Source organism: Esox lucius, chromosome 13 (genome assembly GCF_011004845.1).
Source record: "Esox lucius isolate fEsoLuc1 chromosome 13, fEsoLuc1.pri, whole genome shotgun sequence".
NCBI classification, from domain to species: domain Eukaryota; kingdom Metazoa; phylum Chordata; class Actinopteri; order Esociformes; family Esocidae; genus Esox; species Esox lucius.
The window spans coordinates 24,647,416-24,674,917 of record NC_047581.1 but is presented as its reverse complement, the minus strand read 5'-3'; positions in this window follow the sequence as shown (position 1 = coordinate 24,674,917).

Here is a 27,502-nt window from a genome sequence, read left to right as displayed (position 1 = left end):
TGAGCCACACAGAACCTTTTGAACTCAGCCTTAATTTCCCTGGTAGCTTTAAAGAGAGTGGACAGAGTTAGTATTTGTCCAGGGTCCCGCCTGAAAACGGTAACTTTTAGCACCAGATGTTTGAGAGGCAGGGGGCTCCCTTTCTCCCTTTTCATCTCCTTTCACTTGTTTTAAGTCCCTCGCTCACTTGTTGACCTGCCCTCCTTTATTCAGGGGCCTGGTGAACGGATGGGTCAGACAGGGGTTGCTGGGTTATCTGTAGGTCAGTCCCAGTTCAACTGAGCACCAACTGAGACCTCTCGCCCTATCCCTCTCCTCTCTTCTCCTCCTCCTCCACACCCTGACCTCCACCTCTCCTGCCACATGAATCTCTCCTCTCCTCCCCCGTCCTCCTTCCTCTGTCCTCCTCCTCCTTTTCTCCCAGGGCATCTCAGGCTACAGATTCTGTTTTTCTCTGTTTGCTGTCATTAATCTACACGCCCCCTGACACACATGGAATCTGTCTCACACTCCTCTCGCTCTCATTTTCTCAAGCTATCTCTCTCTTTTTGTCTATCAAACCTACTTCGACTACAACAGTTGGAATTTTTTGTATAATTCAGCATTTTCTCATGCTGTAGAGAACATAAAAACATGCTCATTTACGCAAACACACAAACAAAACACAACACATGACAATCTGATAGGGTGTAGGTCTTGAACAAATGCGTTAGAGAGGTTTCACCCAGTGTGTCTGGTCAGGAATCTTCCGGGTGTCATGTCTGCTGTGAGCTGTTTGTTCAGTACAGGTCGGCGAATAATCTGAGCCGATCTGAGTGCCCTGAAAACAACCATCAAATCAGTGTTAGGAATGCAAATGATTGACTGACAGTTATTGGGGCAAAGCGCATCCTCTAGTGTTAAAGTTACAGCATGAGAATGCTCTACAGTCTGACCACCTGTTCAAACGGAACGTGGACTAACGCAAGATATGTAGCTTTTAGAAAACAATCACACAATCAAAAAAACGCCTCACGTGGTAAATATTAGTTGCTGGTTAGGTATCCGACCGGATTAGAATTCCACCGGGGCATGAAAACAATCAAGGAAAATAGTGATATTATGATAGCTTACATTTAGGGTGTAGCTTACGAAGCCACGGGCCCGAGAAGCAGTGATTCAAAGCTTGTGAGCACCAAAAAAACACATGCCGGAAAGCATTAGCAAACACAGCACAATTACAGGGCAAATGTAGCTTGTCTAAATATAAAAAAAACAATGCATTTTCAAAACCAACACAGAAATAGTACGTATAAACTTGAATTCTTTGATAAGACTTTCATCCGCCGACAATATTAACAATGAACATCATCGTATATAGTTGCCACTCATTCTGTAATATCTGTGGAATTCTTTCAAATTTCACAGAAGGATTTGACTGCATTTAGAAAAGACCCTCCACATGTAATTAATTGATTAAAATCAGTTTTACGTACATAAATTATAGCTGGTGTATGTTCGGTTAATCAGAAAACATTTTTAATGCTTCATAATCAACACAGCAGTCTTGTCGAAGATCAGCTCGAGACGCCTGCATGAGCTTGGGTCTGCTTTCTGGCTATGAAGTACTGATAACCTTTCTGCACCAGTACTGATAACTGGCAACTATCAATATGTGCATTATATTTTATTGATGGAACATATGAAGAAATTAATGTATAATCATTATTTAAAGAATTATCCACCAATTAATCGTAAATCGTCTTTTTTGGTATTGGCATCGACAAATTATAATTGGTGAACCTCTGTTCAGCAAGCAACAATGGAGCAGACAACACTAATCCCTTCCTGTATTCCCCATAACACCTTATTCCACAAAGGGCTCCAAAGTAGTCCACAACGGGAATATGCTGTCTTTTGTGGCACACTCCCTCTGACTGTGTGGAAGGCCTAACCCCTGTCCAAACACTGTTCCTCCTCTGTCACCACTTACACTCTCACACCTCTCCTTTCCTCTACAAAGAACGCACCCACCTGCTCAAAGTCTGCCCAAATCAACCCATGATGAGTGACAGTAGCTATATTTACTGTATGTTGTTCTGTGTAATTACATTCCTGACGTATCCTCCCGACACAGCAGCAAATGAAACGCAACCATGTTTGGGCAGGAGAACTTCAAAGGTCTGACGGGCTGTGATGAGTCACTATGGCGTTTATCACAACAGCAACAGCCCTACGCAGGGAAGCTACATGACCAGGACAAGATATTGCTACAGCCTATTAAATAACCTTTATTTTACAAGGAAATATGTTTGAAACCATGGTGCATAAAATGCTAAAAACTTGCTCCATAAAATGCTATAAATAAATAAATAATCAAGCAGTCAATACATTTGTAGTTTTACTATTCAGTTGAAGTGGTGTCATTCATATGTTCTCAACACAATGTCTGTGTGGCTGTTATTATGCGATCAACGTAATGAATCCCATTGAACTCAGCTATAACATATTCCTCCCTCAATGTAACTGAAGTGTCCTTCCAGACACCCCACGTCTGCTGTTCATCAGTTTGTCTGTAGCCAGGTTGCCTTTCACCTGACTTCTCAGCTCTTTTTACATTAACACTCCATCTTGAAGAGCGGATCAGAACCTGGAACTTGAAACACCTTGGAAAATGGAGCCGAAACGGTCATATGAGTAAAAGAAAAAAGAAAAGCAGAAACCCAACTGGCCTGGATAATGTACTCAGAATTCCTCCTACCGCCCCAGCCCTCCTCTTTTCCTCTCCACACCCACTGCTCTTCTGTCTTGCCCTCCTCCTCCTCTCCCAGTCCTGCAGTCTTGTAGGACTCAGCACTTTGTTCCATATCCGGGGGTGAGAGGCTCTTTGTCATAGGAGTCATCAGTAACTGTCGCCACCGCGCCGCTAGCTTAATTAACCGGCTCTCTCATTAGCATGGCCGCTCTCTCCATCTCTCTATTTCCTCACTTCCTCCCTCCGCCATCCCTCGCTCCTCTCACTTCCCTGAAACGGAACGCCTGATTATTCGTCGCTGCTGTCGTGGCCAATTACAGGACCCAAATGGAACGACATAAATCAAATCTTTAGGACGATGGCAAACTCTGAGATATCAGATTGCGGAAGCCTAAAAAACTAATATGTCACTGTCAGCGAAGCTGCGGAGGAATTTAGCTGCTAGCATTAGGGAGATGGGCTGAGACGGCCTAGCACCTGGCTGGAATATGGAACCCTGCTCTGGAAGCTATTAGCTTGACATGGCAGGCCTGTCCTCACCCTGCACTCATTTCTTCTATTCTCTTTCCCCTCCTCTCTTTCTCTTCTCTGACCTCTGTTCCTCCTCGCTCTCATTGTTCTGGCCGGCATGACGAGTGAAGGGCAGAAGGAGGGATGGGGATGGGAAGCGGGATAAATAGAAAGAGAGAGACGAGACGGACAGATGAAAGGACTAGTGGAAGAAAGACGTGGTGGGGGAAGGACAAAAAGGTTGAGAATGAAAGGAAGGAGAGGGGAAAGTGATGACTCTTAGACTTGGGGGGAAAAGAGAGAGGAAGAGGAAAAAAAAGAAATATATCTTGTCTTGCCCTTTTTTAATGGGGCCTCGGGGTCTAGTCTTGGCAGAGGCAACACAACCTGCCTTTCGCTGCCACCCCCTTCAACAGAGCTTCCTTTCCCAGTGACGAGTGTGGCTGCCGGGACAGGAATTCACAGTGGCCCTACCAGGCCCCCGGCTCCAGTACCTCACCAGACCCCTGCCCTGGGTGCCTCCCCGGTCCCAGGCCCAGCCCTGACGCCAGTCTACCCGCAGGCAAGCCAGCCAGAGGACACCACCGCATAATGGGCTCATTAGAAAAAAATGATTAAACCCCAAGCGAAATGTGCTAAATGCCTGTGTCAAAGAAGTGGCCTTTAAAGGGGAATAAATAAACAAGAGTTATGCTGTAGGTTTGGGTGTGCACCTTGGCAGCATTATAAATTACAGGGTAATGATATTAAAAGCACAGAGTCGTTAAGATGCCAAGCAGAGAGACAACATAAATCCAGCCGGGCTCCCACTGGCTGTCCCCTCACACAGTAATTAAAGAGGATTTATGAGACGCATTACATCAGTGCTAGATAGTTCATATATCGGCCTCCTTTATTGGACAGCCTGACAGGCGCCAAAAAATATTGTTGAAGTTCCCTGGCCCTTGCCGCCAAGAGGCCTCTCCCAGCAGTCTGTCTTTTGTTGTGTCAGTCCAGCATGGCGCTGATGGATGGAGCGCTCCGCTCCTCCACTCTCTCCCTCCTCCACTTGTTCCACCCTCCTCTCTGGGTGTGACGGCGAGGAGGTTTGTTACACCACTGCCAAATAGCTTTATCTTCATGGCAGCCGTTCACACACTCTTTACCTCTTCCTCCTCACCTTCTCTCTCTCTGCCTCTGTTTCTGCCACCCTTTCTCTCTCTCTCTCCTTTGTTCTCTCTTGCCTGCCTGTCATCTCTGTCCACTGAAGAAGACAAAGGAGAGGGGCACAGGTGTAAAAGAGAAAAGTGAAACACAATGAGAAAGATGGAGCATGAAACAGGAGGACAATAAGGTCATTTTTACACCATGATAGTTTCAAATAAACAAAACTTGCGGCAAGACTTTGTGTTGGATGGACTTTTGGATAGACATATTGTAAAACAGGTGAAAATATAAATTGTCACCCGTCACCATCTGTGGTAGCATGGGACATTTTCCCAACAGATACAATATGTTGTTGTCACATAAGGGTTTACATGGAGGTCAAAGGACGTTTCCTGTTGTTGACAAGTAGCCGAGATCTTTAGTAAGGGGAGCCTAACTCTCTCCATGACACAAATGGATTGCTTTATAAAGATATCTTCTTCCCCCATAATGATTGAATTTCAATCTGCCTGCCCGTCACCTTTTCTCAACAGTAGCTCCTTTTGATCAGCTACGTACATGGCAGCTTTTAGTGTAAAATATTCAATGTCAAGTGCTGCACTGGAACATAATTCCATGTAATGTGTGGTGCACTGGTTATCCCCAACCCTATTCCCTTTAGTTTAACATTAAGTTGGACTGGCTGCCTCAACTACATTGTTAGCATGCTACTTTCCTTCACTGTAAAACTTCTGCCTGTTGGTTCACAACACTCTGTAGCTATAGGATAGTGTTTTGTTTGGGTATTTGTGCTACAACACAATTTGATTGAAGTCAAATAGGTTTTTAATTTGACATATCATATAAGTAATTATAGAATAATTATAGAATGTTATGTACCATTATAGGTGTGATGGCTCAAGCTTTTTCTTCAGCCTGAAAACAATTACAGGGCAGTCATTTTCAATATTCATAGGATTTATTTAAATCCATGTGACTATACGCAGAGTTCAAACTTCAGTTCATGAAAATAACTAAATATATAATAAACTAAACAAGCAAGCTAGTCAACTATCTAGCCCTGATGCCCTAAAGCAACAGAAAATACTTGTGTTTTTAACATATAGCCTAGCATGAGACATGTTCTCATTGCAAGGGCATATATATATAGCTGTATTTCATTATGTAACATTATATAAATGTTATTTCTATTATTTTTTTGTCAACACAATTACTGTAGTCTGAATAGACCCTGAGAGTGTGTATACTGCCTGTATTGAGGTAGGGCCTGTAAGAGTGGAGCTAGGAGATAAGCATAGAGAGAGGTGAGTAGGAGGACGATGCTAGCCAAGCAGAAAAAACTGCAAAGATGAGAAAGAGAAAGAAAGCAAGAGACTGAAAAGAGAAACACACGTCTTGACAAATATCAAACCCAGGATCAAGAGCAAAGTTCTTTGTTGGCTACTTATTCTGCTTTGCTTTGATTCAAAGAAAGCAAATGGAGCAGAATACTGTAGCACCTTTGTTTAGAATTGTGCTGACAGAAAAGGTTGTTTTATCTCAATGTGTTGTGAAAATCTTTCCAGAGGGGCTGAGAATGACAGGCAGGAAAGCGGTGTAGAATATTATAGTAGAAAAAGTGAATTGCAATTTACTCCCATACAAAATATATATTTTTTAGGTAATTTAAGTTAACTTATTAACCACATTTTACTAAGTTAAAAATAAATCATACTAATTATGTAAATATTTTTAATGAGAGTACTCAAAGACAAAAATAAGCAATTTACACACTTTAGATAACCTTTTCAGTCCTTGCAACAAATTTGTGTATAGCTATGTTTTTAGAAGATTGCGGTTACTACTTAGATGAGGATTCCTTTAGACAATATACAAAAATAAAAATTATATATATACGGTATATTAGCATTAATTCACTTATTGTGTCTTGAGGTAATAGATCATATGCTGTAGAGAAGATATCAGAATGTTCAGTTAAATTTACATTCAATGAGACAACTCTTTCCATTTCTTAATTACAACGTTGCAGTTTTACATCCAGTTACTGCCACTGAACTGAACACTGTGTTCATCAAACCCTGCCAAAGCTGGTAAATGGCAAAGGACCGATAACATTAAATAACATTAAACATTAAGAAACTTCCACCGAAAGAAACTAAGTGAAGTAAAAATGTATGTTCTTATTACCAGTAAAACCAAGTTTTTCCATGGACTTGCTAAAGTTGTATAACTTTAAAAAAAATCATTAGATAAAAACGTGATCAACTCCATAATATTTTCGGCTAAATTGTTGCCTTCAATTTATAAAGTATATTCAACCTCCCATTTTTTCAAGGGTACTATGACCACAAAAGCTTTTGAATAGTTTCTGCAATCCCATATGTTTTTAACATCAGGTTGCTGTTACATGGATTTGCTTGGTGTAATAACCTATGTAAATGTATGAATCGCTTCAGTAGAGAAAAAGAACAAAAATGTGCCCTCCCAAAAAAAGTTAAGTGAAAACTGAAAAATATATAGCCCCCCCCTTCTCTCCTGATTCTAATGATCTGTGACATTTTTATTATCATTATTAATTGTTGCCTGTCAAGCCACATAATTAAATCAATACGCAGGAGTGAAAGAAATTTCAACAGGCCATTCAGATCAATCTGTGGGAGGTTTTTATACCTGCATTACTGTCACTGTGCCAGTGGGTGACAGGCGGGTGAAGGGGGGATGAGGGAGGGAGACAGGTGAGATCTCTAATTAGAAGGATATGAACTAAGTCTCCTCCTCCAGTCATCTGTGTTTCCATCCTGTCTGGATTTACCTCTCCCTTGTTTTTATTTCTCTGTCAGGCAAAAGCACGTGTAAACAATACCTAGAAGTACACACACAAAGCACAACACACACATGCACCAGCACACTCATTCCTGACTTCCCTCTGAGTTGCTGCCTGGCACTACAGTCTCTCTCAGCAGGCTCTGCATCGACGCAGCCCTTCTCTACAGGCAGTGACAAGCAACCGTGTTGCACAGGAGCCTGTCTGGAGCCCTGCGCGACCCTCATATCTGTCCCAGTGAATTAGCCGCCCTGTCAGCTTCTCCGCAGCTATTCCGCCCTCTCTCCACTGGATAGGGGAGAAACTAATGCTGGCCTTTACAGCAGCTAAGAAGGCCTGCTATGTACTTCATGATAAATCGAAGGCCAGGACCTTGTTTAAAAACAGAACCACTGAGAATGCTCAGCCAGATCACATCTGGGCTGCTACTCAAATCAAACCCTAGTCACCTTTTAGTGCACTATTTTTGACCAGGGCCCATAAGGCCAGCGGGTTTAACTCTTCAGTGTGTAGAAATTATTTTGGACCTATGTTTGAATAACTGCCCTTTTCTGGCCAGCAAATAAATTGTGCATTTCAAAACAAACGTGTGGTCCATCCGATGAGGCCCTGGAGCCATAATGTTAACCACCAGTGTGTAAGGGTGTCATTTGGGACCGCTGATGATGTACACCTGGATCAGGATTAAGCCTTTATATGGCTACGTCACAGGCTTCTCTGTGACCTTGTTTGGTTATTGATTACCTTAAGGGAGGAAACATGGAACCTAGTACCAGGCAATAGAAGCAGAATGACTGAGTGTGTGTGTGGGTGTGTGTGTGGGTGTGTGTGTGTGCGAGAGAGAGAGAAGGCATTTTATCCATGGTTTCTCCTGCCGACCTCAAACAGATAGGTCACAGGGGTGATCAGTCCAAGTACTGGAGAGAGCACCACCGATGTCACTTGGGTCTTGTCAAATGGATACCAAATGGCCATGTCTCAAATTGCATCCTATTTCCTTTCTAGTGCAGTACTTTTGCAAAGAGGACTCATGTAGGGAATATGGTTCCATTTGCAACACAGTAATTGAAGTGTTTTATTAGTTTGACTAACTCTGATGTCATACACATTCAGCAGCCTTAGAGCTACTCTCTCTCTCTCTCTCTCTATGCTAGACGGCAGGTAGTGGCATTAAACACAGGAATGAATCATGTCGAGAATAAAAGTTCTGCTGGCTGTGAGGCTGTCCTGTGTCTACACAGAGTGTGTCAATCTGAATGTGTGAGAGCACATGGGGCTGTGCAGCGCACAGTGACATGGCCACTACATCAATGTGATGGGCCTTTTCATCCCCCCACCCTCTCTCTCCCCTCGTTCTCTTCTGTGACAGAAGGGGTGCAGAGCAAGGAGGAAGGAGGGAGAGGAGGTGGAGAGGGGCACGTTGTTCCTGCTTAATTTATGAGCCAGCTTCCCCAGCCCTGAAGAGTCATTAGCTCCACACACTGACACAGCACACTGGCCCCAGCTCCACATTCATTTATTGTCTTTTTACAGCAAGGAAGCAGCAGCAATTAATTACCCTACAAATCGCTCCCCGTCCTCAGGATTTATGAGTGCAAGGGACTAGGTGGGGCTGGACGAGGCTGGCTTAGGGGGGGCTGGAGGGGGCTAGGCCTAGGGGGGCTGGCCTAGCGGGCTGGAGGGGGCTAGGCCTAGCAGGGCTGCAGGGGGGCGGCGGGGTCTAGGCCTAGTTGGGCTGGAGGGGGCTGGGGCTAGCGGGGCAGGTGGGGCAGTTTTACCCAACTGAACCTGCAGTATCTCTAAACAGGCTAGAGAACACACTCAATAAATGCTGATTTTCCTATTTATTTTTGAGGTACGATAGTTTGGATGTTTTTGCATTACAGCCTTATATACAAACATCAACTGACTGTCTGACCTTTCTGGAAGCCAGAGAGTCCAAGTCAACTCAAGAGTATAAAAGACAATGTGTGAGAAATGGATTTGTTTGGTGTAAAAGTGTAAGAAAGCTTGCACCAGCAATAAAATGCAAATATCTAGAGGTTTCAGTACTGATGCGGATGTATACATATATAGTCTTGTACAATTTAATTTCTATGCTGAGAAGACAGACGTGATTTGTTGTTTCTATAAAATGTATCAGTTTTAATCCTCAGTTTCTTGACCCACTCAGTAATGCAGGTTTTATAAAACTAATATTTATCCAACAAAATCCCAAGGTATCTGAAGGAGGGAACATGTTGTGTAACAGAACAGTCAATGGTACTAATGTTGAGTTTTGGACTTAGAGAATAGTATATATTTTGTTTAACTTGCATTAAACACCAGCTTAAGATCCATAATCCAAAATCATACAACAAATGGAGTACCAGGTCTAAAACCAGACTGATGTTTATTCAAAATGCAGTTATCAACTAAAACAGAATGCAGCTGAATATTTACCAAATACTGCAGAATTCTAGCTAGGCAAGACAATTTATTACCAGAATGATAGTTATCAAGATCAAAAGTATCCCCACTCTTATATAGTGTCAGTCTTAAATAGAGTGGTGATTAAAGGCATCAACTCATTTTATTTTTATCAGTAATTGGCCCATGGTCCAAAACTATCTGCTTAGGCAAAGAAGTGGAGGAACTGTCCATCAGGCTTTGTATTGTTTTCCAGAATTTGGTCAAGGTTATTACAGTAAATATGTTGTAACACTGTAACATTTCTGAAATGTATTTCAGTGAGAAAACAATGTTTGACCCTATGAAGTCTGACATGATTCATACAATAAGGCAATGGTCACTAATATTTAGTGGTAATACACCACTTGCCATCTATTTATCAGGGAAATGTGTCAATAAATGGTGTTGAAGGCTGATTTAGCTTAGATTGTGTTGGCAAGTGACCATCTGGGTAAGATTAAGCTCAAAACAAAACTCTTTCATACATCCAGTACATCCTCTTTCCCAGTCCAAGTAAAAAATCTCCAAGGATAATACTTGAAATTATATAAAAGGCAAAAAGAGAGATTAGCCTGTTAGCTTGTTGAGCATTCCTTCCTTAGCAGATGTTGGATGATATAAAATTGTAACATTACAGTTGTTTCCTAATGTATGGCAGCTGCGCAAATCATATATTTCTTTCCTCCCTGACTTTGTGCATTTTCTTCTCTCAAACAAATTTCACAAAAATATTAGATGGAAACAACAGTGTGTGCCTGTATGTAACTGCATCAATGATGTAAACCTCTAACTTACTGCTTTAGACCACTAACTCATTGATCTATCTCTCCCTGCAGGTTTGAAGAATATTTGGATTTCAATCTTTAGGCTAGACACTGTTAAAATAACAGATTAAACAATTGGAGAAATCCATCAGTTAAAGCAAGAAGGATTTGTGTGATCCTGCTGAGGAAAGATAATTCCATGCTAGATAAAAAACCCAATGGCCACTTTCATGCCGTGTACGGATTTCTGATGACAATGGTCTAGTTATCATGATTCTCTCTGAAGACTTTCTGATATGACAATGGTCTAGTTATCATGGTTCACGCTGAAGACATTCTGATAGGAAAATGATCTAGTTATCATGATTCCCTCTGAAGACTTTCTGATATGACAATGGTCTAGTTCTCATGGATCCCTTCTGAAATTATGGCTATAATTTTGACTGTCTGAGACTGCAGCCCATTTGTCTGACTTTTCCAGCCACATTCAGTCAAGCTCGACAAGACACACAAAAACATAGGCATGCACAAGTACCCACACACACACACACACACATACTCCTTGCTACTCAGCACTCTCTCAAGGGCACGCTCCAATAAAGCGGCATTGGAAAACATGGGTCTGATGGATTGGGCCCAGAGACAGCGGCGCAGGCAAATCCCCTAATGTGGCATAAATAAAGCTGCTGCACTCCGATAGCTCTCTACAGACAATGTAAATTATATTGTCAGCCGCAGTCACTTCCACGCTCACACTGCAGCTAACAAGAATGGCCCACCAAAGCCCTGACAAGGAGAGGAGGAGCGACCGGGGGAAAGGAAGGGTGGAGGGAGGAAATTAATTCATGAATAAACCCACCTACCTGGAACGCTACGTGCATGCAGGCACACATTCACACACACAAGTGCACGCACGCACACACACACACACAGATGTGCCTTTGATTTATCTCCTCCACTCCCTCCTGCTTTCCCAGTGAAGGTCGACAAGACAGATATGGCAAGAAACTGAGGTGAGGGTTCAGCCATCTTGGAACTAAGCTGATTCTGTGTCTGGCCCAAGGGTAGTTACGACTGACAATTGCACAGACAGCACGCAGAGCATTCTGGGTAACGTAGTGCGATTTGTTAATAACCACCCATCCCTGAACACTTCCCACAGTAGCTCGCTTCCTAAATCTGTGAAAGAGAGAGATCCTGGGAGAGACACTTGGGAGATTTAGTGTGAATGTAACTTACAGGTATGTGTCACAAATGGCACCCTCTTACCTGTAATCTGCCACTGGCCAAGTAGTGCACTATAAAGGGAGTAGGGTGCCATTTAGCACAAAGCAGTGAGTGGGCTGCTGTCTCATTGTGTTCCAGGTCTGTCTCCACACAGTCTTTCACCATAATAGTCCTTCCTGTCCCGTCTTCTGTGCTCTGCAGCTGCTCTGTGTCAGCCTGTGTTCCAAGGCCCTGTCAGGACTCAGCTGGAACCGCTCTCACAAACATCTGTCTCAACAACAAGCATGGCCATAGAAGAAATCAATACAGTCTTTCTGGTTCACTCTCTATTCCCCGGGTGTGTATCATATGGCAACATGTTCCTATATAGTGACTTTCTGTAAACAGACAGGTTTGGAGGAGGTGTAATGGTCCTGTGGGCATCCTTAACACATCCCCTGTTCACTGGCCTGGTCTACTTCTGTCCGGGACCAATAGAGTTGTGGGTAAAAGTATTGAAATATGTAAGGAATAGGGGGCTGTTTGGGATTTACACTGTGTGTCAACTGTCCATACAAGACACTATCCTGTCCATTCTGAAGAAGGCGCTATCTTGTACGTCCCCTTTCACTTTTTCTAGGCCAATATGACCATGCTGTATGTCTAAGCTATTCTATTTCTAGAGCTGGAACTAATTGTATGTGTGTCTTGACGCAGAAAAAAAGCTAAATAAAAAGAAAAACCACAAGAAAATGACTAACACTGCAGGAGTTAAACCCCACTCACTTCACAGACTGTACACACACAGCTCCACATTTATAAAACACCAAACTCACACATCAACAGTCTTCCAAACCATCCCACAATGTATACACTCCACTATAGGTTAGCGAGCTCACTCCCATAGAAACAGCTTTGCCCTCTCTCTGTCAAACATTTCCTCCCCTAGCCCGGCTAGAAAAGTGTTTCCCAATGTTGACAGGGAGAATGGATGGCCTCCATTACGCCTGGCTACAAACACATTCCGCCCGGATGAAGGGGCAGTAAATTATCTGGCGAGGCGAGGCAAACTAGGCTTCTACTGAGCCAAGAACACCCTCCACTCTCCTTCCTCTCTCCATCTCTCCTTCCTCTCTCTCCATTTCTCATTCCTCTCATCCCATGCTCCCTTTCTCCCTCTGTGTCTCTTTCTTCTGTCATCTCCTCACCCTTCTCCTTCTCCTTTTTCTTCATACCAACCCCCTGTTCCCTCTTTCTGGAAGGGGGTCAGTGACAGTGAATTACAGTAACACAACACCTGGTGTCATTGTCTTCACCTGAGAATGTCTATGTCCTCCTCTGCTGCTGATATACCCTCAGAGGAGATGGATTACTTAGCCCTCCAGGACATTTTGCACTGTGTGTGTGTCGGGGGAAGGCAGATGGGTTACCTGTCTCTGAAGACTGGAAGGAGGACCAGGAATGTCAGTGTAAAAACCTGCTTTTGGACTTTAACAAGGCGACTAAATCTTAACTCCTCCTCCACATGAACTGGATTGGTTCAACTTTGCATTTATTGAATGTACAATCAGTAGAAATAAAATGAAATCCATTTCACCACATTTTTATTTCAACTGTGCAACTAGAATTTAGTATTCTCAAGATCACTTATTTTCAACACTGAGAAACAGGCTTTCCACTCACTGCAAATCAGATAATAATTCCATTCTCAGTCCTGCCTATAGGACTCTAAAAACATTCTTGGGGGATCCTTTAGGGGTTCTTTAGGGGTTCCTCCCACTAAACCTTTATGTTTTTTCAAAAATCCTTTAAAAGGGTTCCAACACATCTGCCACAGGGGGTTCCTCATAGGTGCGTGCTTGGTTTTTTCGGAACTCCCATGACTGCCAGTTTTCAAAGGACACAATTGTAAAGATTCAATTTCCTCAATGTACACATCACTGAGAAATACACATTGCACACCCACACACCGTACACACAGTTTAAATGAGGGCACATTAGTGCCTTATCCACTCCAAGAAGCTAAAAAGATTTGTCAAGGGCGCGAAAATCCTCAAATTGTTCTACAGCTGCAGTATTAAGAGCACCTTCACAGGTTGCACCAAAGCTGACGACCACTCCACCACACTACTGTAGATCGCAATGCACTTCAGAGGGTGGAAACAGCACAGTTCACTGGAGCCAAGCTCCCTGCTATTCAGGACTTCTACACCAGGCACTAGTGTCAGAAGGCCCTCAAAATAGACAGGCAAAGGCTGGCAAGTATGGCAGGCCCAGCAAGCAGAACCTGTTCATCATGTCTGGAATAGACAGGACACTATGCAACATCTACTCCTAAACCATAAGGCTGTGAATAATTACTCAATGCACCCACCAATGGGTTATCAGCATGGTTCCACTTTTTTCACTGACCCCTTAGTACTTACGAGTTTACATTGTAGTAACTTGGCAGACACTCTTACCCAGAGCGGCTTACATTTAATGCATACATTTTTAAAAAGCTAGTTGAAACAACCGCACAGGTTAATAGTGAGTGCATTCTAATTAATTATTTTTCAGGAAAAGCAAGTGCTGTAAAGACCAAATCAAATAATGAACAAAATAAACATGCAAAGCAACATTTACAACAGAGGCACTAAATATATGAAATGTATTTTACCCCGCCCTTCTCATTGGTCATATGTGGGTTTGACATCTCATATCATTTAACTGGTTTATAATCGCTGTATATTATATTACTGGAAACACTTGAGGGGAGGCAACACAGACAAAATGTTTGTATGTTAACTCCTTTTCTACCAATTTAATAACACAGTATTTATGATGAAATGCATGGATAAGAAGAGCCAGTGTCTCCGACAGAGTGATTGACTCACAGACTGAGTGCCTGAGTACCCATTGTTAAATAGTGTGGTGGTTAAAGATGCACACTGCCATATAAGAGAACGGGTATAGAATTTGGCCAGGGACAAAAAAGATTAGCTGACGATAAGCTGGTTACAAGCATCAGTAGCAACGTACAGTAAACGAAGCAAACAAGCTCCATCAGCTGAACTATCTGCAGAGGGAGAAAATCACAAATGCGGTCCTGGAATGTTGTTTTGGTCATTGGGGTGCAAAATTTGTGTTAAATTAAACACTATTTAACGCGTAGAATATGCCTCTTGAACAATCAGTACTTGAATACTGTATGAATCTTGACTTAATTCTTTAAGTATACATTACTTTTTGCACATAAAGTTTACACTGTAATTCGTAATGCATATACAACATAATTGGTTTCAATTACATCGCTAAGTAGCAAGGTGTTATCATTTCAATAATTATATTTTGTAATACTGTTTATGTTGTTAGTTATGTTTGGACCGGTTCATTCAGCTAAAGCAAAGGCAATAGCTGCTATCAATGTTAGCTTTGGGGCAAAAGGGTTAGGAAGCTAACTTGTTTGTTATACTACGTTATTGCGGTGATCTTTATATATATTATGCTGTTAAGGTTCTAAATTCAGCTGAAGGTGTTGTAGGATGAACTGCACGCCCATGTTGACTGCAGAATTAATATAGGTTGCAAATAAAATGTAAGTTAAAAAAAATAGCAGCTCTTCAAGTCCCCTCCTGGCACAGTATAACTTTTCTATCTGCGGCCCAGCTAAACTTGGCTTGTCTAGGTTTTCTTTCTTGTTTGTAAACTGACATTCTGACTACTTTTTGACTAACAATCATCCACTACCACAGAAATACTTTTAAAGAATTAAAGCAAACACTGGTAACTTTACTTGTAAACATTTAGTTCTCTCTTATCTCTTTCTCTTTTTACCTCAACATTGCTGAAAAAGTCCTGTAAGGCAGCATTTCACTGTCAGTACACACATTTGATTTGAGCGATGTCTGGTGCGAGGCGGAGCTTTAATGGGTGCGATGGGTGTGCAGCAATCATGGCAGCCAATCACAGGGGCCCCCAAGGAATTTATCTTATGGTTGAAAAAATTTTAGCAAGCAGAATAAAAATATATTGTGATTAATTTGCTATTTCGTTGACGTTGAAGTTATAAACATCTATATTTTTTATGATTCCATAATGCATTTCTACGATCGACCAATCTGTGACTGTGGGAGTGTAGCCAGCGTTGCCAGATGGGACAGTTTCCCCCCTTAATTAGGAATTTTTTAATGACAGTGTGCGGTTTTTATGTGGAGTCTGCGGGTGATTGGATCTATATTGTCAGTGAATCTGGCAACCCTGGGTATAACGTCGGAGTTTGTCGGCTCGTTTACAAAGGATCTGAACAGTGGAAAATTAAGTAACAAAACAAAAAAATGCAACATAGATGTCTGCCACGAAAATATATATAATATATAAATATAATGTTATATGCCCTTGAGAAACGTCTTTAGTAAAGAGAAAATAGATAGATCTGACGTTACAATGACAGCAGCAGCATTGCAGTTTAGAACGAAAGGGGATTCCAGTTAAGATCCAGGTCCAAAAGCAGCTAGCAGTGAAGTTTTGTAACTGCAGGTGCGTTTTGTTGTAGTCTAATAACAAGCTTCTGTTCATCATGGTATGTGAAACGTACGTACATTTTTGGGAGAATAGTATTAAATATTTATATTATCTGCCTATCTTTTAGTTGGGAAATCAGGTAGCAAGACTTTTGCGATGGAGGTGGGTAGGGGGGCCTACGCGGCTAAGGTTTGCACCCATAGGAGAGAAAGTTAACCGCCGTCACTGGTCTGGTTGGTTCCTCTCTCTATGTGGGGTGTGTTTCATGTGAGCTTTTCTTTCCAAAAGGACAGATTGGCCCCCGGGCCCCCCTCCTGGGGAGCATCCACCAGACCAGCTGCTGGGTAGTGAGATGGAGTGGGCCCCCGTGACAGGTCACATTATACCTGGGCGCTGACAGGTGTAATGGGGTCAGCCATGCTGTCAGGGCTCTGGAGGAAGAGGGGCCACTGAGGGAGGACAAGGAGGAGTGGAGAGGAGGGGGTAGACTCATCACGTCATGTTTGAGTGACAGGCAGCACAGCTAGTGCTATGGGAGCACACAGAGACACACATCTAATACTTAATCTAGATCCCTTTTTATTAAATGTTGCTGATTTAACTATTGTCTGGATATTTTTTTTTTATTGATTTAGTAAACCCATTACGACACACACAAACACAATAACTATCCTAATGAGAGATAACACCAGAAAAGTTACTAATTCAAACTCATGCTTGTCATCCCATGGCCAGAGCTTGGGGCCACTGACGCTGGATTCTGGAGTATAGCAGTGGAATGGAATTTCACATTCTATAGGCCTGCCTCCCAAATGGCACCATATTCCCTGCATAGTGCACTAAACCAGGCAAGTGGACTTTAAAAGGAGAAGGGCTTTATGTAGTCCCCACAGTAGGTTATTCCAACAGGAAGTTAAATGTGGCGTTTCCTGTCTCTAAATCTTTGAAGTGTTTCCAGCAGTGAACTCTATGGTTCTTTCTCAGGAAGAAGTCAGTCAATATTCCCAGAAGTGACTTCCTCCTAGTCATTGATGTATAGACATCCACACATCCACTCCAGAGGAATAGCGTCGGTATTCCTATACAACAATATTAGGATAAGGAGAGAGCTCATTTTGTCATCCAGTACAAACTTTACAACCAATTTAAAGGTTCCAAAATTACAGCTTACCAAGTAAGTGTTGGATTAGATTAATACTGTTCATATAAAACATGGTACATTAAGTTTAAGAGGAGCATTGAACCTACTATATTGGCCACAGTCAAGTTAGTCATGCATATTTATAGTAAAATGAATGTTTAACCAAAATTACAAACTTTCCTGTACCGTCCTTAAGCATGTACCTAAATATTTCTCTAGTATATATCCATCACAAGCATGTCATTCCTGTCCTGGTACACTTACACTGTGGTATCACAAGCATGTCCTCTCTGTCCTGGTACACCGAGGTATCACAAGCATGTCCTCTCTGTCTGGGTACACTGTGTTATCACAAGCATGTCCTCCCTGTCCTGGTACACTGTGTTATCACAAGCATGTCCTCCCAGTCCTGGTACACTGTGTTATCACAAGCATGTCCTCCCTGTCCTGGTACACTGTGTTATCACAAGCATGTCCTCCCCGTCCTGATACATTGTGTTATCACAAGCATGTCCTCCCCATCTTGGTACACTGTGTTATCACAAGCATGTCCTCTCTGTCCTGATACACTGTGTTATCACAAGCATGTCCTCCCCGTCCTGGTACATTGTGTTATCACAAGCATGTCCTCCCCGTCCTGGTACATTGTGTTATCACAAGCATGTCCTCCTCGTCCTGGTACACTGTTACCATAAGCATGTCCCTAAGCACGCTCCTAACCAAATTAAGTTGCAGACTGCATTGGGATGATGCTGTTAGTTAGCTGCCCATGTTCATTTAATGACTCCTTCACTTCTTACTTTGTTAAAGTCTTTTTTCATTTTTATTCTTATGATAACGTATTGTACTTTACTGCACCTTCTGTAAACCAGGCCTTTTATCACTGACATTCGGATGCTTCAAGCTTTACAAACAAAACACATCTTAGACACTTCTCAAATTACCTGGAAATGACTTGCCAGTAGGGTTCACAAATTACATACATATATATATGTATTTGGCATGTGTCATTTAGAATAATTGTTAGTAAAGAAGCTAAAGATCAAGGTACCATTTTGCAGAAATAGAGTGGTCTTTTGATAGTTATCCAGGCCACTTTTATATTTGAATGTTCTGACTTTATTTTATCATAGTTGAAACAACAAAGTGCACCACAATAACTCAGTATTGGATAGTACTAGATACAGTTATAATTTGCAGAGATTGTGAAATTTTGGCATTGATTGTGAAATTTTGGCTTTAATCTTTTTTCTTTTATTTAAGGAGAGTGATCATATGAAGCCATTTATAATCACATAGGTGTTTGGCTCCTTTTTAAATCATAATGATAACAGAAATCACTCAAATGGCCCTGATCAAAAGTTGACATACCGTTGAATGTTTGGCCTTGTTACAGACACACATAGGTGAAAATGGCAATTAAAGGTGAATTTCCCACACCTGTGGCTTTTTAAAGTTCAATTAGTGTCTGAGTATACATATTCAATAAGTTTGTTAGCTCTCACATGGATGCACTGAGCATAGTAACGGGCATTCGAGGCTTCATTACCGTTTTTCTAGAAGCCGGATATTATGCTAGCAATGCTAAACCAGTATTTTGTTTTCTAAATAAAAGCCATCATTGAAATATATAAGGTAATATAGTTATTAATCTAGTCTGTACCTTTTTTTGTTTAATGTCCGTCCTACTGTTATTCTTGTCTGTTCTTTTTCACAGACTAGATTGTTAACTATATTGCCTTATGCATTTCAATGATGGCTTTTATTGTGATAAAGAAAATCTGAGTGTTGCCAGCATATTATCATGCAGCTAATATAACGGTAATGAAGACTCGAATGGCTATCACTAACTGAGAAAGATACTTTAACAAAAATGAGCTGCATGGTCAAGATGCCAGAAAGAAGACTTTACTGCACCAATGCCACAAAAAAGCCTGGTTACAATATGCCCGACAACACCTTGACACGCCTCACAGCTTCTGGCACACTGTAATTTGGAGTAACGAGACCAAAATAGAGCTTTATGGTCACAACCTGGTGTCTTTAAGCCAATTTCGAACATTGGTCGATTTTTTAAATGAAATATTTTATGAGAAAATAATAAATTTGCATATATACTTTGTTGTGTATACTTTATATGTTTGTGTGTAGATGTAACTGTACCATACTCTGTATGAGAGAGCTGTTTACCCTGATTACATGTGGCTAATACATGTTGAACCAGCTCTCTGCGGTCTTGCCAGGCCCTCCAGAGACCCTCCACACTCCTCAGCAGGCACTCTCTTCATCTGTCTCTCTTTCATTCAGTCAATCCTTCCATTTTTTCTTTCTCTGGTTTCAACCACTCTTTCCACCTGTTCTTTTGTCTCTTTCCCCTAACTTTCTGTCCCGATTTAACTCTCAACGCCCACTTTCTGTTAGTGCCTCTCTCTCAACTCCTCACTCGCACTCTCAAACCCGTCTCTCGCCTCAAGCCCTCGCTCCCTCTCTCAACCCCTCCATTGCTCTATTTTTCTCTCTCTCTGAGGTTGATCCCAACCCCTTCTATATCCATTTGACATGTTCACCAGGATGACAGCCCAGTCAACATCCCTCTGCTCACATGACATTTTCACATTCTCTTCTTGCTGGCCACATTGTGCTATCACTAATGACCAGCACACAAACAGCCACGCATGGTATGGGTGGAGAAAGTGCTGAGGTATTTGGACATGTCCGTCTGATGTACAAAGCAGCATTTTGGCATGCCACTCAGGATTATATCAAACAGTTACACTCCTCAGGAGGTGTGCACATAACACACACACACGCATACTCACAAACAAGCACCACGTGACCTCAAATATTGATAAAGAGGTTCAAAGATATTCTCTTACCAAGCCTGGAGCAATTGTCTTAACTGCTGCTGTTCAATTTCTAACACACACTATGCATAACACACAAAACCACGAAAACCTGGTCAGACACACATTCACTTACACACACACACACACACACACACTGAAGGCATGAAGGTCATCAGCAACTTAGTAACTCATCAATTTGAGTTCATAGGACAGGCAGCTAAGTCTCTCTCTTGTCTGTCTGTCTGTCTATACATCTGTTTCTGGCTCAATCTGAGAGTCTATCCAGGCCATCTCTCAGTTTGCCAGAGGACAGGGCGGGAAGACAGGCTTTAATTAAACTCTCTCAGTGCATTTTGTATGTGTGCTTGTGTGTGCGCATGCCTTCTAGCTCATAGAAATTATCTCTCCCTTGTCAGAATGTCTGATCCTGGCTTCTTCATCATGACAGCCCCTATATTGGTTACCATTGACATCTAGTCTAGAAATACTTAATTTACTTGTAGAGCCTGTCCCCTAGAAGTCTACATTATTTTTTGAGTGTAAGATACAAAAAAAAATTACTTCCCTTTTTTGTTCGGCTTTAACTAGACATACGGAAATTCTTTATCCACTGGGTCTCAGTGAAAGTTGGAACCACGGTTTCCCACCACTACGTTGTTACATCTATATTGTTTACCCAAACGGATGGAGAAACACGACACATTCTTCAGGAATCGGATATCTGAAACAAACACAAAAAGGTGCCAATTAAAGGTCAATATAGTTTACAATAACATTCTTCCCAATTGTGATTTACTTAAACGAATATAGGCCCACTTAAAAAAAAAATGTTATTTGCGCGCGATGGCACAATCCATCTCAACCTCCGCAATAATTGGTAAAATCTGTCCATTTTATTTGTATTGCAACTCGTCTAGCATTTCGTTCTATACTTTTTGTCTCTTCCACCGTTGATTCAATGACCACATTTACACACAAATAAACATGAACAACACATCTTGAATCTCCTCCCTGCTTGCTGTATCGCAGAAATAATAAAGTCTGTCGCTTTGTATAGCGCATGGTGCATAATACGTCATAGGACTGATTTGCCTAACCTACGCGGGTCTTGAGACCGCGGTGGAAACACACACGACAATGCGCTGAAGGTACCCTTTAGTTCCTTGAATAGCAATTCCTGGGACACAAAGTTCTGGGTATTTTTTGGTGGAAACGTGGCTTAAGGAGTCAATAGTTCAGCAAGGCACCGTATTAAGTCCCTCCAGGATTCTGATTACAGAAATCAACTATTTCTTGCATATTATGCAAGGCTTGCATATTCCATCAATCACCGCACTACTATTTGTACCTGATCCATTGGCACAGTACAAAAAGAGTGTTGCAAATTCAACAAATCACCGCCCATTTACCAGGTAATACGGTTAATTCAAGACAGACAACAAAAAACATTTCCCTTGTCAACTTTATTAAAAATCATGATATATCGCCTTGGAAAAAGTCTGATTTTCCTAAGCAAAATCTAGTATTTTATACTACAGATATCACAAAAAGGTTTTGCAGAACCTTGCAAGGGACAGCAGGACCACCTTTTGCCGGACAAAAAACAAGTTAATGTAGGCCTACAGCTCCGGAAAGAGGAACAGAAGTGTTACATTTAAGAGACCACTGGCTTCTGTTCCTCACTCAAAACTTTCCTTTTCAACTTTTTTGGAAAGGAAAGAAAAAGGTGCAGTGGTCTCTTAATTTTTTCCAGAGCTGTAGGTTGTCTGTTTAGTTTGCTATTTAGTACAGACTAGACTTTCCCACAGTTTGTAGTTTAAAGGATAATTGGGTTAAGTAACAAATCAATAATCATAACTCAGAAGTACAACCCAATTTCCAAAAATGATGCTGCATAAAATACAGATAAAAACAGAATGTAATGGTGTGCAAGTCATTTCATCCCTATATTTAATTAAAAATTGTACAAAAACAACACATAAAATGTTGAACCAGAGAAATGTTATGGTTTTTAGAAAAATATATGCCCATTTTGAATTTAATGCCAGCAACACGTTTCAAAAAAGTTGGGACAGGGGCATGTTTATAAATGTGTTGCATGTCCTCTTCTTTTAACAACACTCTGTAAGCGTTGGGGAACTAAGGAGACCAACTGCTATAGTTTTGAAATGGAAATGTTTTGCCATTCTTGCTTGATGTAGGATTTCAGCTGCTCAACATTTCGGGGTCTCCTTTGTCATATTTTTCGTTTCATAATGTGCCAAATGTTTTCAATGGGTGACAGGTCTGGACTGCAGGCAAGCCAGTTTAACACACAGACTCTTTTACTATGGAGCCATGCTGTAATGTGTGCAGAATGTGGTTTGGCATTGTCTTGCTGAAACAAGCAAGGCCTTCCCTGAAAAAGACGGTGACTGGATGGCAGCATATGTTGCTCGAAAATCAGTATATATTGTTCAGCATTAAGTGTCCCTTCACAGATCAACCATGCCATGCCATGTGCACTAATGGAAGTGTTCCTGAGCCCATGCAGTGATTTCCACTACAGAATTGTGTATGTTTTAAATGCAGTGCCGCCTGTGGGCCCGAAGATCACAGCTATGCAATATTTGTTTGCGTCCTTGTCCCTTGCATGGAAAGATTTCTCCTGATTATCTGAATCTTTTAATGATATTATGTACTGTAGATGATGACATCCCCAAAATCTTAGCAATTTTACATTGAGAAAGTTTTTCTTAAATTGTTGCTCTATTTGCCTGCACAGTCATAGAGGGGTGAACCCCTTCCCGTCTATACTTCTGAAAGACTCCTCCTCTCTGGGATGCTCTTTTTATACCCAATCATGTTACTGACCTGTTGACAGTTGACTTAGTTGTGAGATTTTCCACCAGAATCTTTTTTTGTATTACACAACTTTTCCAGTCTTTTGTTGCTCCTGTCCCAACTTTTTTTAAACATGTTGCTGGCATCAAATTCAAAGGGGGCATTTATTTTTCAAGGAACAATGATAGTTTTTCAGTTTCAATATCTGATGTGTTGTCTATGTACTGTTTTCTATCAAATATAGGGTTTTAATGATTTGCATGTCTTTGCATTCTGTTTTTATTTCCATTTTACTCAGCGTCCCAACCTTTTTGGAAATGGGGTTGTACTTTAAAGAGAAATGTTATGCTTTCGCAGACAGCTGATTAGAAGTTGGCAAAATTACGGCAATTACAAACAGTGATTCCTTAATTATTCAAAACATGACATTAATGCGTTGTAGAAGGATAGGAAAAAAATGGGAAGTAGAGAGAGAGAGAGAAGGGAAAAGTAGCCACATACACTGAGGGGCCCAGTAATTAAAGAAGCTTAGACAAGGCTTTCCCTGTGAGGCGAGCCCCCCCCCCCCCCCCCCCCCCTGTTCCCTGCTCCCTCCCATCAACAGTTCGTACATTTTTAATCATATTGAAGTGATTTATTTAAACGTCAGAAAAGTGTCACCTCACTTCCTTTCATTTCTCAAAATGTTTGTGTTTTTTCTGGATGATACATTTATCTTCAGACATACCCAATATGGACTAATTAACTCTGAAATATATGAACCAGATGTTTGGGTGAAGAAAGTTCTAAAGAGGCAGCCAGGGAAACTGCTTTACCCCCTGCCCCCTCGCTCTCTCTCTCTCTCTTTCCACCATCTCACTCACATGCATTATGTCTCCTGTCCTCAATCCCACTCTCTGTCTCTTCCATCTCATAATATAACTCTGCTGTCCCTTGGCTTATTCACCCAGTCTTACTTCATGGTTCCTTTTGGGCTTGTCTTCCATTAAAGTGTGACCTGTCCACGTAGACTTCCAACATACATTTCTTCACCTTTCCATAAATCCTGGATGAAGTTTTAACCCAAACATGCCCCCTGTTAATATCCACCTATCACTGGCTCTGTCCATCACTCATCACGTCTGACTAATTTATGCCTTTTCCTCCTCTCTCCAACTTCCTCGGTCCAACCATGACAGATTCTTATTCAAAATTCCCCTTAAATTTGCAGCACATGAGTCTATGCCCAGAACAGAGTAACCAAACACCAAAGCTGACAAACACAAAAAGTAAGCATTCCAGTCAAAAAGATCATTGTGCTTTCAAACCCTCATCATTGACTTCTTCTGGCCATAATTCTATTAACACATTAAGATTTGTGTCATACTTATTTCCTCATAACTGAATTTACAAATTAGAAATCAATGGAAAAAGTATGAATTATGTGCTCCATATTCCTGTACAGTATAACTGCTGTGAGTTTGGAGAGTAAGTGAGAAATCTTTGTCCCTGCAGAAATGCCTTGAAAAAGCTAAGGGCCCTGCAGGAAAGCTGCCTGTATGCAGCGCTGACACTTTGACAGTTTGCCATGAGTGACGTCTGATCTGTACAAATTTCAGGACTAATAAATCTACCTGTCATAGACGGAGACTTGAAAGTGCCGCAGCCCCGCAGCACAGCTTTAACATAACTTGTTTTGATGAAATTCTGTAGGCTGGAGAATTATAGCTGTCAGAAAAACGCCCACATCAAACCTGAAAGCTAGCCTTTTTTCTCTTTTTTTCATCTCCTCTGCTCTCTCAACACTCATATATTGCTCAGCTGCCCCCCCCCCACACTCACACCCTCCTTCCCTCGCTGCCTTTCTCCAATCTTCACTCTTTTCCTTCCTCCTGTTCCTTCTTAGAGCTGGAAAATGAAACATAGACTTCTTTCATGATTTGGTAACTATTATTACATCATTTTGACACTCTCCGCCCCCCTTCCCATCAACCTTTCCACTCATCCACTGGAGCTCCTCTTCCTGCTCTTTCCTCATATGCTCTTACAAGCAGAAGGACTATATTAAACAGACAATAAGTCAGAAAGTCGGTAGGTGTTAATATTCTCTTATTAGCCCTGGCATTAGTCCACAGTGGGAGTTGTGCTCCCATTGGCTGACCTGTCACGGCATATCAGTGTCACCAGTCAGGGGTTAAGCGGGGTGAAAGGCGGGAACATGCCACATGATTTCACAAGGAGGGGAGCTTTATGTGTGTGATTTCAATACCAAAAGGCTCATAAATCAACCAGACCTTTAACCAACCACCCCCCCAGTCAACCCCTCACCCCTTCCCCCCTCCATCCACAACTCACCTCCTGCACACTGCCTGGATTAAGATTTATTCCTGTTTAGATTTATTTTTGGACAGCATCCCGTGTCCATATCTCCTTTAAACTCAGCAGAGTTATCTGGTGGTCCATAACTCAACTATGTTTGGACACTGCTCTGCCGCTGGTCATTTTCCTGTAAACTTTCAAAGTGGGGATCATATTTGCATTCTTCAAAGGCCCGTGTTAAAAGTTCATTGGAGTCTATGTGAAGAATGGGGGCCTGGCCAATCGATTTAAATGTCAAAAGCCAGGCAGATTTTGCATTTGCCTGGAAAGGGCTAAATGATTAGTCATTGACAGACAGCACAGAGGTTCTGCCATCACAGCACTCTGTTTTATCATTCAAACACTACACAATAAATAGAGAAACACATTGGTCAATGTGCTTGATTTATGACTAGAAGATGGACACACTATATCAGGTCTTCTTTTTCACACCAACTTCTATAGCAGCTGGAGACGAGGGAGTAGAAACACAAAGATATCCTGATAAAATATGACGGGCGTTGAATTAAATACAGAAAATCACCAAGTGACATTCAAATACCCCTAGTCCTATGCCAGCAGTAGTTCAATCACATCACCACCACGGTATTAGATCAGTGGAATGACTGACTAAACAGTTGAGACAGCACAACCCGTATATAATACAGGAGTAGTTATTAACCCACTCTGCTTTACATCATCAGCGCCTATTTACACTATACAGCCTAACCAGGACTCTTCCAATCTATCAGTCAGCTTGTCAGTCAAATTGTCTGTGGTGGGAACCAGCCTGGCCTGACTGACAGGGCGTGTGATCTCTCTCAAGAGCTGCTGGGTAGACAACAAAGATCCTGGGTACAGTAGTAATTGGCATGATAAAGATGTCCCACTAAAAGCAGCACTGTCAGTCAATGAGTCTGTGACTGATGAATCAATAGGAACACAACCAGCCACGTCAGTTAACCACAGGGCGGGAGAAAGTAGTTCTAGTAGAAGAGGTTTAAACAGTAACTAGTTAACCACAGGACGGGAGAAAGTAGTTCTAGTAGAAGAGGTTTAAACAGTAACTAGTTAACCATAGGACGGGAGAAAGTAGTTCTAGTAGAAGAGGTTTATACAGTAACTAGTTAACCACAGGACGGGAGAAAGTAGTTCTAGTAGAAGAGGTTTAAACAGTAACTAGTTAACCACAGGACGGGAGTAAGTAGTTCTAGTAGAAGAGGTTTAAACAGTAACTAGTTAACCACAGGACGGGAGAAAGTAGTTCTAGTAGAAGAGGTTTAAACAGTAACTACTTAGTAACCAGTCACAGGCCTGGATTAGTGTTGGTCTCCCATCATGATTAGTGGCTGAAAGGTGAACCATATAAACTAACAGACAGGCTCCAGGCCTGAGGCTCCTTCACCCCTTTCTCACCCCTTTCTCACCCCACTCTCGCCTTACTCCAGCCATGACCCACCACGGTCTCTGCGGAGGTCAGCCAAATCGCCCCTTTGCCCCCGTCACTCTCTCTCAAACACACACGCATGCAAACATATACACACACACACACACACCTGTTTCTCATTTCTCACTTTTCACTTTCAATCTGTTGCGTGGGTGGGATGGTGTATGTCTTTGGGAGCGCATGGGGGAGAGACAGGGTGGAGAGAGAAGACCGAAAACTCTGTAGCCAACTGTGAACAAATATGAATTACTGTCCAAGACCATCTAGTATGAATCTCCCTGAAGTGTCTTCGGAATTCCGATACAACACTGCGCTGTATTCCTCAAGAACTAGTGAACTGAAGCTTCCTTAACATTTTAAATGAAAAAAAAATATTAAAAATCTTCAATAGATATATTTTCTGATTTTGTTTAAACGTTGAACGATATCTTAATGAACCCCTCTCTGATAATTTATTCAATATAGATCCCCTAACTCCTTTACATTATTTTCCGGCCTTCTATATTCTAATGGCTCACGTGTTGGAAACAAGTAATAAAGCACGACTAGACTAAGTATGCTTGTATTTTTCTGAAGTCAGCTGTTCAGTTCTGTTTATCGGGTTCCAAAACCTGTCTTCCAACGATCCTGTCCTGCCGTGCCTGTCAACCTGTTATGTAGGTCACTGAGTGTCTCCTCTCCTATCCAGATGCCCTGCCAGTGACCTCCCTCCTGACCCCTCTCCATCAGGCCTGTCTCCTCAGACACCTAGCTCTCCCTCCACCTCCCCT